This window comes from Apus apus, chromosome 3, assembly GCF_020740795.1.
Source record: "Apus apus isolate bApuApu2 chromosome 3, bApuApu2.pri.cur, whole genome shotgun sequence".
Classification (NCBI taxonomy): domain Eukaryota; kingdom Metazoa; phylum Chordata; class Aves; order Apodiformes; family Apodidae; genus Apus; species Apus apus.
The window spans coordinates 23988238-24005509 of record NC_067284.1 but is presented as its reverse complement, the minus strand read 5'-3'; the positions used below and the strand labels follow the sequence as shown (position 1 = coordinate 24005509).

Below are 17272 nucleotides of genomic sequence, written 5' to 3'. Positions count from 1 at the left end.
ACTAGAAAGCACTTCCTCCATTTGTGGTCCAGACTGAATCTAGTCTAAAGAGGAGTGAGGGCAGGGAGGGCTGGGCAAGGTTCACTCTTCCCTCTCCAAGGGAGACTGCAGATGAGACCCAGTGGGTTTCTTTGTCACCGCCCAGTGCGTAGTTCCCCCAGGTCCATATTCCTGTCCCTCCACAGCTTCTTCTACCACACATGAGGGGTATTATTGGCCAGCCCAGGGGCAGCGAGAGTGCTGTCTTCTTCTGCAGACCTCTGCAAAATTACATCTAAAATTTACTGACCTGTATGAGGCAGAGAACCTCTAGATAAATGGTTCTGTCAGTTGTTATTAGTGTGAATTAAACCTCAACTGTGATACATAATCTGAGTGTCCCTGTAGGAGTTTATTATTAACCTATCCAGTGTATTTGGAATATTCCATCTGTAGTATAGTAAAATGAAGAAAATGGTCCTCTTGTTAGACACTATGTGAATAAAATACCTTACTAATTTAATTTCTCTTACTCCTGTGCCTCTCTGGTAACATTAGAGAGTCTTTAGCAATGACAGTCCTCTCTTCTTCCTTTTATAACTGAATTTTTATAAGGTGTTCGTTTGAGTTCTTGCCATTCCTTCCCATAGCTCTGACTTGCAGTAGGACAATCCTGGCATTTCTCAAGAGTACTGAAGCACTATAAACAGAGGAAGACTTATTTGTAATATTAGTGGGTTCCAGCAACACTTATGGGTGGCATCAGAAGGTTTCTCATTCTCTAGTTTTCTATAGAATCTAGAGTTTCTGTAAAATACAAGAAAGAATGAATAAAAATCATTATTTACAATTTGTCTCTGAACTTCTGAGATTGACAGCACATATCTTACTTCAGAGACTACAGGTGAATTCACAGTGAGTTTTTCATGCTTTACCTTACTGAAAAACCTTCTGATGCAAAGGCACTGCTCTTTGCCTGGGATAAAAGGAAAGCTGACCAGGAGCTGCTGCTGGACAGCTTCTGGGCCAGGCCACCTCAGCAGTGCCTCTGTGCAAACGCAGGGCAGCTCATGCCTCCTTTTCATCAGGGCTGGGCACGGATTCTGCTGGCTATAGTTTTACTGATGAAGGAATGATGCAATCACCAAACTTTGTATTTGGAGGCAAATACAAACCTGGGATCATTGCTAAAGTCTGAAGTTTTCTGACATTTGAAGCAAATTGGAAAAAACAACCAACTTACATCTTATAAAATACTTATGGTACATACTGCTGAAGTAGTGAGGACTTAAGTCCTTAAATAAGTGTGGTTGTTGTACGAAAAGCCAAAATTATTTTATAGAAAAGCTATGTATTATGATAAACTAAACAAATAGTGCACTGACTAGGATAGATGGAAAAGTTAATTTAACAATGAACGTGTTCATTTTTGTTTCCTTTATCTAGAAGAAAGTGTCATATGCTTTAAAGTACTGATAAATTGGTATTTTATCCCAACCTAAGAAATATCATAGGTTGCTGTAAAATACTTGCTCTCTCTGAGATCTCTCTTAAGACGTCTTTGTGTACTTAGACCCGTATTCAGATGGATTCACTGACTTTACAAAAACTGGTCTTTTTTGTGTGAGAAATGGCTTCATGATTCTAGTGGTGGTCTAATACAACAATTAGCAGTACAAGAACAACCAGAGCTGGGGAAAGCACTGTAGTGGTGAACATGACTGTGTATGCTTATGATTTCAGCTCTTGCCTCTCACAGTAGGTTTTTGGCACTGATATAAGTCCCTTGTGAGTGGAGGTGACTTGGGTGCCCACATAAGGATGTTCATGACCTCACAGCATCTGTGAAACTGTCCTGTTTAGTGCCTTTAAGAGGGCTGCAGCACTGCCTGTGGAACTGGCTACCTGCCCAAACAACAGCTTGAAAATTGCAGCAATTGTCTCTAACCATGGGGCTGTTAGGCTATAAGGACACTCATTCTGCTGCTTCACCTGCCCTCAGTAGTAAAGATTTTTGGCTTCAGCTGCACAGCAGCTGAAGTCAGCTAAACCAACTGCTTTCATGGGATATGAGAGCTGTGGATGAAAACCAGGAGACTAGCAGCCCGGCTTTCTGCTTTCTGCGGAAGAGACAGTGCTGGTCCACTTGTCCTCAGATAAGAACTTAGCATGTATCTGCTGTGGCTGAGGGCAAATCTGCTCATACTGTTACTGATTTTCCCTGGTTTTCTTTGAAGATTTTCCCAGTCCTGCTGGGAGGTTCAGCTCTTATAATTCTGTTCTCTCCCTCTCTGCATGTTTTCTTTTTCTTTCTTTCTAATATCAGTGCCAACAACACCCTCCTTAGGTGACCTTGCTGCCTCTCCTTCACCCAGCCCATGCTGAAAGGACAGACCCTTTTGGGCTGCATCTTCGAGGATGGTACAGACTAGATGAGGTTCCAGAATGCGTCAGCTTTATTAACTTACCTCTTTTGATTTTTCTTAGACCTCCACAGTACCTCCCCTCCCTGTCAAACCTCCCAGTGTGACACTGAGCACTGATGACTCTGTGGGTGACATTCAGTTTGAGACATAATGATGCAGCCAGCTGTAATTGCTGACCTTCAGCTTCCCATCCCTAGGTTGAACACAGTTTTTTGCACAACAGAGAATAGCTTGTTTGCTTTTCACTTCAGTAAGAATTGTCCCCTTGTGGAAAAAGCCATTTCCTTTGTAAAAATATAGTATTTTTTGCTTTAACGGGAAGCTGTTCTCATTCAGATAATGCAAAGCAATGGATGGAGAAAAGAAGAGATTTCTAAATTAGTAAAGATTGTCTGGAGGGACTGTAGCTCAGCTCACAGACAGTTCTTTTTATCTCAGTTCTGGGTATAATCTATGTAGATTGACATTGGTGTGCCAACAACATTTATAAACAAGGGAAAAATCCCATTTTGGCTTTTTCTCATATTCGCTTATGCTGCCTACTTTTTTCTTTTCTTTTTTTTTTTTTTCCTGAGTACATATACAACTTGTAGCACTGGCTATTCAGTAGGTACCCTCCCATCAAACACTTGTTAAGGATAGAGCATAGTATTTCTGAGGTTCCAATCAGACAATATTAGGCTTCCCACATTTTTAGGTGCCCTTACTGGAAATGGAAATTTCCCCATCATGAGAAAGAATTTTTTTCCTCTTGCTTAGTACATTTCAGTAATGTTTCAAGAATTTTGCAAGTATGCTCCAATTTGTTCAAAAGAGCACAATTAAATATACTGGAAGTCTATGTAACTCATGAGCAGTGCTGACATGATGGTTTAATACAATTTTTTATTTGAAACTGAGGAAGCAGAATCTTTTTTTGGGAAAAAAGTAGGACATTTTGTTACATAGCAATATGAAAACAACGCATAATTAATGTTAGAGAATTAAGGCACTTGCAAATATTTATTAACAAGAATGTACATAGGTTCCTTTGTCATAAAAAATAATAATAAACTGCTTTGGACAATGGAAGAGCAAGATAAGGATGAACTGTGGAGATATTAGCTGCACTTGGCATGAAGCTGTGAAGCTGGTTTGCCAAGGTTTATCATTAACAGAAGTCGGGCTGGTGCCTCTGAGGAGTAGCTGGAGGCAAGGTCGGTGTTAAATGACTGCTGCCTGGTCCCCTTCCAGCCACTGTCACCACTGCCAGGCTGTGATCTGCTCATTTGCTGGTGCTCGTGCTTTTGGTGTGTGATACATTAACTTCTGCTGGAACTAATCGGGCCTCGTGTCACAAATTTTCTGGGTCTTGAGCTCAAAGGCACAGGGCACAGGAGAGTTTCTGGTCTAGACTCAGCCAGCCAAGTGGGGGGAGATTTTGAGATGTGTTGTGTTGAGTGCCTTGACAAAAACTAACCATGAGATTTGTGCCAAAAACTGAGTGAGCCTCCTTGACACTATCTCAAATATTTTATTATTTTTTTTTTTTTTAAAGGATTTTATCCTTTGAATGCAAAAAGCTCATATAATTTTGCTTTGTTTTGGTGTGGTGGGTTTTTTTGTTGTTTGTTTTTATTTTTAACCAGACACACTATTATCCACTGATAACTTGCGGTAGCGAAACATGTTGTGTGTGCACCTTCACTGGTTTCACTCTTAAGTGGCTGAAAAGTCTTGTTAGAGTCTTGTTAAAAAGCCTGAAGTGCTCCTGGTAGTACATAATAGACAAGGCAGACTTTCCTTTGTACCCCTCAAACACTGTTTTCAGATGAATTTTGCTTCTAATCCACCCTCTCAGAAAATGGCCCAAAAGGTGACAATTTTATCCTAGCACAAGATGCTTCTGACCTTTTGTTTTTTTTCACTTGAGCCTCGGTTGAGCAGTAGGAGCAAGTGTTGAACACCAGTTGAAGTGTAACTGGTTTAATGGAATGTCTACAGCAGGTTTTTGTGCGTGTACTTTCATGCCAATGAAAGTGCCTAGCGTAGAGCAGTTGAATTGGCATGAAGGTAAAGTATGTTTCCTAGTTAATCATCAAACTCTATGAAATGTAAAAAAGGTGCAAGACAAGCGCTTTGCTTTCTGTTGAAAGCTGCTTTTTTTTGGCGTTGGTTAATCTGTTTCTGTTTGCTTTTCTTTTTTTCATAGGAGACTGATCTCCTACACCCTCTGTATCCAATTAAACTGATCCCTCCAATTAGGTCCCCTTTGCATCCTCTGTCCATCTCCCTCACTCGCTGTCTAAACCCTGGACCTTTCAGCCACTTGTCTTCCATCACATGTGATGTTCACGAGAATCCTTATAGTCCTTACAGTCACAACTCTTTGTACATTAAGGTGAGCGTCAAGTGTGGTGTGATTCAAGAGCTTTGTCAGACTTTTATCCTTTTAATTCTAGGCAGAATTCAGCTGACTCATTACGATTCAGTGCAGGCAGGTGCTCTGGGAGATGTATCTCAGATGAGCCAGTGTCTGCAGCATTCCTATAAATATTGCTGCTTTTTCTTCTCTTGGCACAGCTTGTGTCAGAGCTTCCTTCCTTCATACCAGCTAGAACTGGGCTCTCACCAGTCGTCATTCAAGCTATCTTTTCTCTTTTCTCTAAAGGAGGAATAATCTATTTCATCCCTCATGCTCAAATTCTTTTTGACATTTACCCATACTAAAATAATGGGCTATTTTTTTCTACTTGGTGACTAAGGGAAGAGACGCTAACCTGAGAAAAATACAGGCTTTTCCAGTGGCTTTATCTGTCATCCTGGCAAGCAGTTGCTTCTTCCCAATGGGAATTTTACCCCTGCTGACATTTGTGTCTTCTTTGAAATAGCAGTGAAGAAGTTAGACAAAATCTCTGTAGTCTAAGATGTGAGGGTGACAGGGCTGGCTAATTGTATTTATAAGGTGAAAACTGGGTCCTATGTCTTAACTGAAGTCCTTTCAAAGAGCAGCTAGCACAAGGTGCTTAGAACACTTCAAGAGAGCCCATGTCTGGTGTTGGAAAAATATCAGTTGTGGAAGTCTGTAGATGATGCTGTTTGGACCTCTCACATGCATCCCTCCCATGTGCTCTTTTTTCTATCACAGAATCTGTATGTAAATGCTCAAACCTTGATGCTGGGAGGGTTAATGCCACTCCTAGATGTACAGTGTGCTTGATCTGGGATGCAAGAGGTCAAAACAGAGGCATTAGGTGCAGTTTCTTTAGGCTATGTCGTGTTTTCCTCATCAGGAGAAGCATCAGGGTGAAATACACATTGCTAGATTCAGACACACTGGGAGCAGAGAATGCTTTCAAGTATCACCTCTGAGAGAATGTATCATGGTCAGCCCTCAGACTCTGAAGAAATGCCTGGAAATGCCTTTGTCTCCCCATTGGCTAGAAACATCATTTAGTTAATAGGCAATGTCAGTAGCATCTGCAGTTGGCCCCTCTGTCCTGTGGGATTTATAGAATTTACCGTTTTATCCACTTATTAGGGTGGACTAAAACAAAAACTAAACCAAACCTTCTCTTCTCTCTTTCAGGCACCCTGAACAAAAGCATCTTTTCACATCTGCTAGACTGGGTTTTGTTCTGTTTTAATATTTACTAAATTGAGTTGGCATTTTTATGTAGGCAGCAAAGATTCTATGATCAACCATCTTTCAACAAGTTTTGTGGTTCATTGCAGGGCATTCACATGAACAAACAAGGAGTTCATATGACTGCTTAAGCCAGTTTTTATAATGAAAATGGGTATTTGCTGTTCCTGATGAAAACACTGCTAAAAACTCAGAAATTGTTACAGGAAGGCAACTAAGGCAGGGAAAAGTTCCCTGAAGTTAATTAAGATAGTGTAATTTTTTTGGTATGTCATGTTAGCTCTTTTCTCAAACAGGGATATCCTTCCTGAAATATTGCTGAAATAAGGAAATTTTGCTGTTGTTCTGGTTTTCCAAAGCACCGTGCACACAAAACCCTTCTCTTAAACACAGAGATCAGAGGACAGCCCAGCCAGTGTATTTGCCTTCTGCCCATGTGGTGATGATTACGAGGCTTCTTAATCCAAAGTATTTTATCTCAAGGAACTTTTTTCATTACAAACAACCTTTGAGAGCTTTGCAAACTGATAAATGTAGCCACACCTCTTTGACATTAACAGGTTCTTCATGCACAATGTAAATATGAGAGCTACATCATCTCTTTGATATCTTCCATTCCCCTGAAAACATACATTTGCTCTCTTACATGGCTCATTTTTTTTACTGTCCACTTTTAACAAAGATATTTCACATGGTTTTCCAGTAAGCGTCACACAGCCATAAACAATTTTGGTGTTATGGTTTTTTGTGTGTGTTTTATTTATTTTTTTTTAGTATTTTTTATCTTCTTATTTCCATACTGAACTCTGACTCTCTGTGTTAAGTCTGCAGCTTTACAGGGTTCAGCAGCGTCACCCATAGCCCAGAATTCACTGAAGTGTGCTATGTTCTATCAAGGACAAGCTGAGAGGATCATTTAATTTTACTTCAAATGCTACTGCAGCAGAATTTTAAATTATTACATAATCAGGGAAGTAACTAGGAGGTCTGTGTTTTAGATAAGGCCCCAGTATTGACCTGCTGTGACAATTTAAGCAAGAAAATTCACACATTTGGGCTTCTGGTTGACTTCCCACTGCCATCCCTCTCATCATTAACTGAAATAGGCTCTTGACTTTGGTCGAGACCACATGTGATGACAATACTTGTGTTTCTCCAAATGCATCCCTTGCTTTAATGTAGCAATTTACCTCTTCTGTTTCATAAGTTTTAGTGAAAATCCACAAGAATCTATGATGTTGACCATGATTAGAACAAAAAAATCAGTAATTAAATCTTCTGATCTATGACCTGGACTGTCATAGCTGTATATCCCCTGGAGTTCCTTGGGATAAGGGGATAATATGCACCGTGACTCACTTGCTGTATCTCCAGACATCCAGAAAACATATGGTTAGTTTTGACATGGTCAATCTATATGTGTTGCATTTCTAAGTTGTATTTTGCTTCATCTTCCACTAGAGGGCAAAACCTGAGGCCGTAAATTCTTACGATTATTTTTAATACGTTGCAAATATACTATTGAGAACAGACAGGATGTGCCTGTGAATGCAGTTGCTATTCTTCACCCACACTTTCATTAAAAATTACCTTAAACAAGTGTTCCCTCAGAAAGGGAAAATGGATACAGGAAAAACCAGGATGATCACTTGTGTTTGATATTAGGAAGACATGGTGAGCTCCTAAACCAGTTATAATTTCATGTGTTGGCTCAGAGCATAAGGAAATAACCCTTTCTCTATCTGAAATGCTTTAATGAGAGGGCACTGTGGTGCTGTTGAGGCAAACTGGTCCTAGTGCCAGCTTGTTTTCCTTTGAAGCTCCACCAAGTACCCGAATCTTAATAGCTGATGGAATTACACAGATGAAGCTGAAAGATGGACGTGGCAGGTTTTGTAAATTATAAGTATTCAGAGTGGTGAAATCCATAAACTGTGTTGCAAATCATTTCACAATGTGGTTTTAGTTTTGATGGGTGGAAGCAGTGGGAATCAAGATACTGTGTCTGTCCTGCCTGGAGAAGAGCAGAGAAGGCTCCTTCCTCTCCTCTGTGCACGGGCTGCTTCTGAAATAAAAATATTGCCCATTGAAGTGAGCTGATTCTGTTCTCATTGGCCTTCTCATTTCCCTTGTCCTCTTCTTTCCCAATCTGCTCCCTGGGCACCAGACACTGCTGCTCTTATTTACACTCCTAGGTCTCGAATAATTATATGAGTTGAAATTTTTGTTATTAAAAAAGTTCCTTTCCTTTTGATTGAAATACAGCAGCTCAGGAAGGTGGACTTGAGTGGAACTATTGCATTGATGGAGAGCCTCAGCTAACATTTAGTCCTGTGGTTAACTCCAAAGAGTTCTTCTGCTGGGAATCCCTCCAGCCTTTAGCAGAGGACTGTGTAGAACGGAAGAGCACAACTCTGCACCTGGAGTACTGTGTCCAGTTCTGGTCCATGCAATTAAAAAAAGATGCAGATAGACTGGAAAGAATTCATAGGAGGGCCATGAAGATGATGAAAGGGCTGGAGAACCTGCCCTATGAGGAAGGACTGGAGGAGTTAGGTCTTTTCTCCCTGGAAAAGAGCAGGTTCAGGGGGACCTCATCACAGTATTACAGTACTTAAAGGGTGACTAGAAGGAGGATGGAGGCTTTCTCTCCACAGGGTGCCACATGGAGAAGACAAGGGACAATGAGTACAACTTGCACTGGGAGAGGTTTAATCTTGTTATATGACAGATCTTTTTTACAATGAGAACAATCAATTGCTGGGACAACTTCCCCACAGTGGACTCCTCATTACTGGAGGTTTTCAAGATGTGTTTGAACAGGGTGCTATAAAATCTCATCAAGGCTCACTTTCCCACAAAAGGTTGGACCCCTCCAGCCTGGGCTGTTTGATGATTCTAGGATTCATATGGAGGCATAATTGATGTACATATCTTTCATGGCAGAGTAATTTTGGCAAACTGACAGTCATTTTGAAGGGGAAAGAAATGACCTGCCCAAGTGAAAAGGCATGGGATGAGCAAGTGTAGCTCCCTCAGCTGGGGACCTCTCTCAGTCCCTATTGACTTTCAAACTGCCTTTTCTTTGTTGGCAAGGGCTGAGGAGACTATTCATGTACATCTCTGTGAAAATATTCCTGTGGGTTAAATAGTTAGCAGCATGGCCTTGAAAATGTATTGAAGAGAACTGGCTTTTTGCAATAGGTATGAGAAATGGTAAAATAAAATTACCATTTCTGTACCTGATCATACATTACTTATAAGAGTAAAGGTCTAAGCTTGCAGAGAACAAGTTTTCTTTAATGTTTAGCTTTGGGCTCAAGCCAATTTAATTAATTTCTGGACTCAAATAGAGTTTTCTTCAAATAACTAAATGTTGTCATCTTGGAAGTGTCAGCCTTCCATAATAATTTGCAGGTTTACAGGCTTGTAGGTAAGCAGTATATTTAAAGGGAATCTTTATTATTTTTAAAATGAAATCAGTGATGTTTACCTCACCATCCAATCTCTTACTCATTGCTGTTTGTATTTGGTTAATAGTAGGATAGTGGGAATTGATATTCTATGAACGTGGCAGCCTTTCAAGGTTGCCATGGAAAAGCACTTTTCTCCCAGACATCATCCCAGCTGCTTTTATTTCTAGAAGAGAGTTTTTTTCTCTCTTTTGAACTTTGATATTTAAATGCTATACTTGTGTAGGTGTATTGTGGTTCATCAGCCCTCTACTGCCTGTGATCCGGAACAATCGCTTTAGTGTAGAAAAAGAAATCAGAGGCAAACAAGCCATTTCATCAGTGCAGTGATATAAATTGGACCTCCTCTTTGGGAAAATAGAAATGCTTAATATGGTTGCATCTCCTTCATATATTATTGCTTGGGCTTAGCGAGCTATTTTAATCATATCATACTTAGATGACATTTTCATCACTTGGGATGTGGCTTGATAATGCCTGCAGAAAATGCCTTTAGAGTTCTTGTCCAGCTCATCTTTATAGAAAGGCATTTCCCCATAAGCACTTTAGAAGGATCATGACTTGGTAATTAATCGCTTTCTTCAAAGCTATCAAATCAGTAACAGAACATGAAGGTAGCTTAAACTCAAGAGGAGACACAGCAGCATGCACTTAATGCAGAGATGTCTTAAGTCTGTCGATGCCTGGAAAGAGTTCTGCTACCTGCTCCCACAGAGACAGCCCCTTCAAAGGAAAAAAAAGGAATTAATGACGGTGTCACTCCTTTTGGCCTGAGTGCACAGGCAATTCTGAGAGTTTGCTGTCTCATTTCTACTAGAAGAAGCTGTTGTTGGTGAGATCTTGGTATTTTATTTTTTTGGTGTGTGTACTTCTGTTTATTTAGAAAACACGCACACAAGAAGTTGTGTTCTTGAATGCAGTAGGATCAAACTCCAGCAGAAACTTGCCATACTTAGAAGTCAAAATGTGCTTCCCAGTGAACGCTGTGCCCGAAAGTGTCCAGGTTTCCTCTTGAAACATACTTACAGACACATCTGTTGCTTTCTCAAGCACCAAAAATTGCTTTAAAATGCTATGTCTTCATTCTGAGTGGTGCCCCATGACATGATGAGGGGCAACAGGCATAAGCTGGAACACAGGACCTTTCATCCAAACATGACGAAAAACTTATTTACTGTGAGGGTGACAGAGCAGTGAAAGAGGCTGCCCAGAGTTGTGATGGAGTGTCCTCCTCTGGAGATGTTCAAAACCCACCTGGATGTGATCCTGTGCCACCTGCTCTAAGTGAACCTATTTTAGCAGGGGGTTGGACAAGATGATCTCCAGAGGTCCCTTCCAACGCCTACCATTCTGTGATTCTATAATTCTTAGAAGTCTCTACTTAATATAAAATTTGAGTTCAGTCTTATGCCTGGCTTTCTAGGCTGATTGTGTCTAGTCTTCTGCATAGTGAATTTCAGGCAGACCTTTTAAAGAAATAAAACAGTATCAAATGTAATAGAAATTCTGGCCCTAGCCAACAGTTAATTTTGGAGGCAGAATGCAAAATTTTAGTACAATGGGTGGTAGTTACACATGTACACCCTTGAAAATTAAGTCAAAGTTTGTGGTTTGGATGTAAAGTAGGTAAGGTCAGAGATCTCTTGCTGTAGAAGCTTAGTCAGAAAAGGGGACTTATTCAGTTTTGCATCTAATCTGGGAAGAAAATATGTGGATAAGGTCAGCTCTGAAAACTAAATCCATTTCATTTCACACTCTCACCTGGAAAGCAGTTAAAGTTCTTTGGGCTTATCACTTAATGAGCTCCTTCCTGGGGCAAGGAAGCGAGGAAGCATTGTCTCATGTAAGCAATGACTTGATTCCTTTGAGTCCATAAATAGTTCACAGCCAATGTGCTGAAGGGAAGTTTCAAACACTTGTGCTGTTGGAAATTCTGAAATGTTCTTTCCAATATAGATTAAAATCTGAATACATTTAAATACTCCAGAAATCAATCATCATTTGGGTTATATGATCTAACTGAAAGTAGATAGTTCTAATCCATGTGATTAGAAGATGTTTGTCTCCCCTGCTGCTTTACACTATGGGTGTGTATATTTTGGTTCTCATGACTCAAGTCTTCTTTACAGGCCTGGTACCAGCTGGCCACCAGGCCCCATAATCACCTGTAGTGAAATTAACCCTGTGAGGAACTGCAGAGCTTGATTAGTCCACAGCAGAAAATAAAAATAATCTTATCACGTTTGCCACAAAGTGTGCTGATAGTGAAATGTAGCTTAATATTTTATGGCAGTGATCCAGAATGAAACATCCAGGTCAGAAAACACAATATTCCAGGTATGAAAAGGATTTCTTATGATTAAACATTTTTTTTTTAATTCTCTAAATGACTAGAGAGAGTTGGCGAGAGAAATCAAAATGTTTTGCAGAAAGCTTAATTTTTCTGCTGCTGGCATTTTTCATTGAAAAATCATTTTGGCAGAAAATCCCCAGCTGATTCCTTTGTAGACTTGCCCTGCATGAGAAGTTGAACTTGGTCTGGGAAAAGGCAGTCCAAGGAAAATCAATGCACTACTGACTGGGTTTGCACGCATCGTCCTTCATCCAGCTCCACTTAGACGTAAGTCAGTCTCACCTCTTTGCCATCAGCTTCACCTCTGTGCCTGTGAAGATCGTGGAACAGATCCTCCTAAAAAACATGCTAAGCCACATTGAGGACAAGGATGTGATTCCAGACAGCCAGCATGGCTTTAATAGGGGCAAATCCTGCCTGACCAACCTAGTGTCTTTCTGAATACAGGACCCTCCTCCCTTGAAAACCACTAATGACTGTGAAAAAAAAAAAATAATATTCTGAAAGATGTTTCCAATCACTGAAGCTAGAAACATTGGTGGGTCTGTAGCAAGGACCCATAGGTGGGATGAAATGTGGGAGATGGCCACAGACGTGCAATATAGAAGGCAAGGTATGAAGGATTTCTTTACTGTGGAGTGACTGGAAGAAAGGAAACGTTATGCCCATTTTCAAAAAGGGTAGAAAGGAGGACCTTGGGAACTAACAACCTGTCAGCCTCACCTCTGTGCTTGGGAAGATCATGGAACAGATCCTCCTAGAAGACATACTAAGGCACATGGAGGACACAGGTGATTCAGAACAGCCAACATGGCTTTACTAGGGGCAAATGCTGCCTGACCAATGTAGTGGTTTTCTACAATGGAGTGACTGCATCAGTGGATGAGGGAAGACCTATAGATGCCATCTATCTGGACTTCTGCAAAGCCTTTGACACAGCCCCCCACAACAACCTTCTCTCTAAATTGAAGAGATGTGGGTTCGATGGGTGGACTGTTCAGTGGATAAGGAAGTGGCTGGATAGTCTCAACCAGAGGGTAGTGGTCAATGACTCTGTCTCCAAATGGAAAATGGTGACAAGAGGTGTCCATCAAGGGTCAGTACAGGGACCAGTGTTGTTTAATATCTTCATTAATGATATTGACAGTGGCACTGAGAGCACCCCCAGCAAGTTTGACAGTGACACCAAGCTGAGTGGTGTGGTTGATACGCCAGAGGCATGGAATGCCATCCAGAGGGACCTGGACAAGCTGGAGAAGTGGGCCCATGTGAAGCTCATGAAGTTCAACAAGGCCAAGTGCAGGGTCCTGCACCTGGGCCAGGTCAACCACAGTTACTAATACAGGCTGGGGGAAGACATGCTAGAGAGTAGCCCTGTGGGAAAGGACCTGGGGGTACTACTGGATCAAAAGCTGGACATGAGCCACCCATGTGCAGTTGCAGCCCAGAAGGCCGACTCCATCCTGGGCTGCATCAAAAGAAGTGTGTCCAGCAGATTGAAAGAGGTGATTCTTCTCCCGTACTCTGCCCTGATGAGACCTCACCTGGAGTACTGCATACAGCTCTGGAGACTCGAACACTAGAAGGATGTGGACCTGTTGGAGTGTGTCCAGAGGAGGGCAACGAAGATGATCAGAGGGCTGGAGCACCTCTCTTATGAAAACAGGCTGAGAGAGTTGATGTTGTTCAGCCTGAAGAAGACGCTGGGGGACCTTATAGCAACCCTCTACATTGGCCTGGCAGAAGTGAGATCTGGTGAATCTCAGCTGAGCTTTGGAACAAACCTGAAAAAACTGTGCCAATACCTGAAAGGGGCCCATAAGAAGGCTGGGGAAGAGCTGTTCACTAGGGCAAGTAAGAATAGAACAAGGGGTAATGGTTTCAAGCTAGAGCAGGGTAGATTTTAAGTTGGGTGTTAAGAAACAGTTATTTAATATGAGGGTGGTGGATCACTGGAAGAGGTTGCCTGGAGCAGTGATGGGGTCCCCATCCCTGGAGACATTCAATGGTGGGGCTCTGAGCAACCTGACCTAGTGTGACATGTCCCTGCTTATTGTAGGGGGGTTGGACTAGATGACCTTTAGACACCCCTTCCAACCCAAGACATTCTATGATTCTGTGATCCTATGATTCTATAAGGAATCCCTGCTGCAAAGCCCTATAACTGCTCTAGACTCAGGTATTCAGATTAAAATGTTTTGGTCTCAACCCCCCCTGCTGCCTCTCAGGCCTGTGTCCTGTGAGAACCTGTCAAGGAAATATGTCTGCATACAACTTGTCCCTCTTATCAGTATCTGGAGAGAGTTTTGAAATCTTCAAGTTGAAAATACACAGATACGGCAGTTTATACTAATGATCTGCAAGTCAGTCAGGACATGCTATTGCATACGTGGCTGAAGGCATATTATAAATCTTTGTTGTTATCATAATTTCTACTTTACGTTTCTTTTTATAGAGAGGTTAAAGGTGCAAAAGAATGGGGTGTGTAACTGATGGAATCTCTGAAATGGATTTTATGCTGTGTCATTTCAGAGACACTACAGACACCATAAGTGTAAATTGTCCCTTTACATTATCCACGTATTTCCCCCTTAGCTGAAGGCAGTCCTTCCTCTTATTCTGTGGGTATTCTACTATTTATTGGTACCCTAGATTTCATGTTCTTGTACTCAGAAAAAGTAGTTATCTATATATATATTTTTTTATAATAAGGTTTACTTGTTATGCCTCTATAAATAAACTTATTTAGTCTTTGAGAAATTTGTATTTTTTCCTATAGGGAAGGAATGACTCTGTGTTTCATAACTCTAGAGTACCCAATTTATTTTTCAAGGGAATTAAAGATTTAATGATATAGTTTGAAAGAATAGTAAATATGTGACTTTTCTCTGGTGGCTATTGTTGAAACATTCTGATTTATCATGTGCATTTTCTCTCACTGGTTCCAAAGAGTTTTAAACCTGTGTCTCAATTAGCAGAGGTTGCAGACCCTCTCGACAGCGGCTTAGTTTTATCAAGAAGGTCTTAAAATGAGAACACATCAGAAGGCTTTATATTAGTTCAGAGGAGCTGTGATTCAAAGCACAATAAAGATAAACTGACCTTTTAAAGGCAAATATGTCTTGCTGATTACTCTGCAGAGCTAATTGAGCAAAGGTCTAACTAAGATGTTATATAACCACCTCTTTTCTAAGCCTTCTTTGAGTCTGTAAGAGATTATTTTGAGCAGATATATAATTTGCCTTTGAACTTACATGTTGCAAATACTTACGTATTGTCAGGCTATTCTGCTCTCCTCAGCACAATTTTTGCAGCCACAAATACAGATTTCACTGGTCTTTCACTGTTCTTGCAAAAAATAAAGAAAATGTCACATTACCAGAAAACTGAGTGACACCTGGAAAAATTAAGGATCATTAATCAACTTTGTCAGAGTTCTGTAACTGGCAAAGTGAACCAGAAAAGAACTTATACAACCAGTATTGTCATCTTCCACCATCGAAAGATGGAATCCTTTAATAATTTTAGAAGAAAAGAGGGTTTCTTGCAGCTGCTTTTACCTGGAGATGAAAGACTGCCAGTGACAGAGCTTGATGATGTCTCACTAAGACAACACACCCATAAAAAGTACATAGTCCAAGTCACATTCACACTTCTGGAATTCTGGATCTTATGGACCTGGACACATTGCTGTATGACTCTGAGGAATGATAGTCATACAATGTTTAATAAGGAAGGGTTATTCCCACCTCATTCTGCCTTCTTCTCATTCTGGTAGTTTGAAGTTGACTGTCTGGTACTCTGATGTTGATAGCTCATCTTTGCAGAGAGATGACAGTACTCTGCGAGAATCTTTCCCCTGTGCTTAGGGATGTAGATTGTACTCTGATTCAGGTACAAGGCTGAGTTTACACAGGTAGGCTATCTGTCCAGTTAAGTGTCCTCCAAACACCCTGGGCTGACCACCATGCAGAGAAGATAACATGTAGATGCCGTTGTGTTCCATTAGTACTTTCCCAGACCGCGAGAGACCTGATTGCAGTGCTCATCTTATCCTGCAGAGATTCAAACTTCTCCCTCTTCTACAAGAGTCTGGTTCTTACCTGTGGAGCTAGAGAAATCAAGTGCACTGGGACAGCAAGCCCCATCCTGCTTTTGGGACTGGTGTTCTGTGCATTCAAGAACACAAAATCTTCTGGAGTACTGTGTCCAGTTCTGGAGCCCCCAACATAAGACCTCTTGGAGCAAGTCCAGTGAAGGACCATGAAGCTGATCAGAGGGCTGGAACACCTCTTCTATGAACAAACACTGAGGGAGCAGGAGTTGTTCAGCCTGGAGAAGAGAAGGCTCCAGGGAGACCTTATTGCAGCCTTCCAGTATGTGAAGGGGCCTACAGGAAATCTGGAGAGGGACTTTATGCAAGGTCATCTAGTGATAGGACAGGTGAATGGTTTTAAACTGAAAGAGGGTAGATGTAGATTAGATGATAGGATGAAATTGTATTCTGTGAGGGTGGTGAGACAATGGCACAGGGGAGCTGTGGATGCCCAGTCCCTGGAAGTGTTTAAGACAAGGTTGAATAAGGCTTGGAGCAACCTGTTCTAGTGGAAGGTGTCTCTGCCCATGCAGGGGGAGTTTGAACTAGATGATATTTAAGGTCCCTTCCAATCCAAACAATTCTGTGATTCTATATTTGTAAGGAAAAATCAATGAGGAAAGAATAAGGCTCTGTAGCCTCTTGGTGAAACTCTGGAAGGAAAGGCATGGGATCTTTTCCACAGCAAGGCTGACATTTCAGATTACATTGGCACTTAGTGAAAATAACACAGGGAACAGGCCTCCAGCTCATTAGGATGCAGCCACCCAGGCCAAGGCACTCAGCTCCTTGGCAGCTGGCAGAGGCAGAGCTGTACAATTCCAGGGAAAAACCCAATACCCTCCTTTCAGGATCTGCAAGACCAAGCATTACGGTAACAGAAGGGATGCAGCACTTGGTTTATGTGCTCCATATTCACTAAAAGACTAGATAAAGTTCCTTATAAATGTAACCTTAAATGATTTCCCTAAGACTAGACCCCATCTCATGGCAAAATCCAGTGTCCAGAGCCTATTAGAACATATAGACTCTTCTATAATATCTTCATGGGTTTTATGTCAGAGAAGCCTCTTGAAAACAGAGAACTGTATATTGTCCAGTTTTTCTCTAAGTCTTAAGCCTGTTTTAAATTTCACCTCCATTATTTGTCAGTGAAGTCCTTGTTTGCCTCTCTCTTGTCTTCTTTCAACTAACCCTCTCCAAAATAATAATTGTTAAGTGAGTCTGTCTAGAAAATACAGATAATTTTCTCTGTCTGTGGAGACTGTTACACATGTTGACTCTTCAGTTTGAAAAGAGGGTATTTCTTGGACAAAAAAA

At 41.1% G+C, this 17272-nt stretch overlaps 1 protein-coding gene across 4 annotated transcripts in view; it reads left to right on the top strand.

Moving 5' to 3' along the window:
- Positions 1–17272, top strand: part of MLIP (muscular LMNA interacting protein) — a 104399-nt gene that overhangs the window by 78331 nt on the left and 8796 nt on the right. The window lies entirely within an intron of this gene.